This window comes from Propithecus coquereli, unplaced genomic scaffold (genome assembly GCF_000956105.1).
Source record: "Propithecus coquereli isolate 6110/MARCELLA unplaced genomic scaffold, Pcoq_1.0 Scaffold45, whole genome shotgun sequence".
NCBI lineage: Eukaryota > Metazoa > Chordata > Mammalia > Primates > Indriidae > Propithecus > Propithecus coquereli.
In genome coordinates this window covers 9204203-9206476 of record NW_012150285.1, presented here as the reverse complement: position 1 = coordinate 9206476, position 2274 = coordinate 9204203, and the positions used below count along the sequence as shown (strand labels likewise).

Sequence of the window (2274 nt, the reverse complement as noted above, 5' to 3'; positions counted from 1 at the left end):
CATTAAATCGAGGACAGAACTACCTGAAATCGCCTAATAAATTGGTGTCTCGTTTATGTCTTTATGTTTCCACCACCTTCCCCCACACATAGGCCCTTGAAGACGCAGCTGTAGGGAGGAGGAGGAAATGTGTAAATTCGACCACATTTACAAATGGTAACTGATTTAACTTCGGTACTTTCAGACCTGCCCGGCCACTTTCTCTCAGGAGACTCCGCTCCCAACGGTCACACCCCATTTCCAGGCAGCCCTTTGCTCTTACAAATCGTGAGGCCACACGTGGCTCTGTGCATATTCGCCTCATTTCTTCATCAGCGCTTCTCTGTAACACATTCCTGGAAGCGGGGCGGCGGGGTCGGAGAGTGACCGCACGTATAAATTCAATAGATATCGCCGAGTGCCCCTCCCCGGGGTCATCCCATTTTGCATTTCCACCGGCGACGCCCTCGTGAGGGTGCCCACCCTCCCCTCCACAGCCTCGCCCGCCCACTGAGGGCGGCTGAAGTTGGGGGGAGGGGGTTGAGAAATGGCCCCCGCTGAGGACGCCCTTCCTCCACCCCACCCGGGAAGAGTCCGCCGGACACGCGCGTGTCACCTCCCCAGCCCCGCGTCGCGCCCCCTGCGGGCGGGCTGCGGGCGGCCGGGAAGCCTTGCACAACCGTCCAAAAGAGGAAGCGCCGACAGGGCTGAAGCAATCGCTCAGGAAAGCCGTTGCAAGACACATCGAGCCTCAGCCTGCGGCTTGGGCCCAGGCCCCTGAGTCCCCAGCAACAGATCGAGGCTACAAAGACGGGTCGGCTCGCCAGGGGACGCTCCTGAGAGAAGGGCGCGCGCGGCGCAAGGTAGGGGAGAGGGGGAGGAGAAGGCACGGCCTTTCCCAGAATTAAAACACACACACAAAAAAACTGTTTTTTCTTCGAGGTGGTGGTGTGGTGGCGGGGGGGAGGATAGAGAAAATCAGGCGCAGACCCGATGAGTTGGAAAAAGCGGCCGCCAACTTTAGGGGTCCTTTATCCGCTTTTTTGTCTGTCCCCCGTCTCCAGCCAGGGCCCTCCTTGCACCTCGACGCCCAGCAGCCGGCGCGCGGGAAGGGCAGGGCCGCCAGCACTTCCTCCCGCCGCGCAGAGCTCGACCCTGGTGCAGCCGCCGCGCCCCGCCGCGCCCGCCACGCCGTCGAGGTAAGCGGCGCCCGCCCGCCCGGGAGCCCGGGGAGCCGCAGCCCGGGGGCCTCGGGGCTGCCTCGGGACCCCGCGCCAAGTCCGTCGGGTCCGAGGCCCGGCGCAGCCCCCGGCGCTGGCGTCCCGAACGCGGCCCCCTGCTTGGCCCTCGGGGCGGCGGGTCCCCAGTCCCCTCCGCCGATCCCCGCGCTGGACCCCGCTCGCGCGGGGCCTGGGGCTGGCGCTCGCCTTCCCCGCGCCGTTTCATCCGCTTCCACTGATTTCCTGCCCGGGAAATTGCTACAAGGTCAAAGGGGGGACGGTATGAACCCCCGGGGGCCCCGGCCTGACCGAATCTGGGGGCACCCGGGGGGCATTTTCGGGCGCCGTGGGTCAGATGCGAGTCGTGTGAGAACCTGAGTGCCAGTCGCAGTCGGACGCATATTCGCGTTTCCTTCCTTTAAAACTTTCGGACAGCCGTTTCTTCTTTTTAAAAATAACCTCTCCTCTGCGTTAGTCTCCTTTTCATTTTAAAATACGATAGAGACCAATGTAAATACCGGGCGCGATTTCGTACTTCAGCCTGGAATGAATGTCCCGAGGCCTTTGTGAAGGAGAGAAACTGCCGAGGGTGTCGCCGCAGCTCGGAGAGCGCGGGCGCGGGGTCCCGCCGACGGCCTCGGGGAGGGCATCTCTCGGCATTCACGCCCCGGTGGACCGTGAGCTGTGCCGCTTTCTAGAGCCACTCAGGGTGCGAGGGTCAAAAAGAGCTTTTATTGTGATCATTAGAGAAGAGAGATGGAGGATAAACACGAGTTTACAAGTCCCCGGGGGTTATTTCTGGTGGTACAAGGTGGCTTAAACAAAGGCGAGCCTCTGTTCGTTTTAGAATCTGGGCCTCCAAACTGAAATTTCAGAAAGGGAACCTTTGTCGTTTTGTGTCAGCCTGGAGTGGCAGTTTTCCCTCTGGCCTCGCTGAAATCCTGGCGTGGCACATGGGCCATTGGGGCAATCGTGTTGGCTGGTGAAATCAGCAGGGATCTGTAGTGTCTCCCCGGTGGTACTTCCGGTCTGCTCAATGCGTTTTGGAAAGTCTAAGAAATTTAATGTCATCCTC

General features: G+C 60.8%; 1 protein-coding gene across 1 annotated transcript in view; it reads left to right on the top strand.

The window, feature by feature from the left end:
* The first annotated feature begins 776 nt into the window (after positions 1-776).
* The window catches only part of APBB1IP (amyloid beta (A4) precursor protein-binding, family B, member 1 interacting protein), a 138575-nt gene continuing 137077 nt past the window's right edge, over positions 777-2274 (top strand). The window contains exons 1-2 of the mRNA XM_012654855.1: positions 777-842; positions 1044-1178. The gene's annotated coding sequence lies outside the window, so the exon portion shown is untranslated. The remainder of the gene's footprint in view (positions 843-1043; positions 1179-2274) is intronic.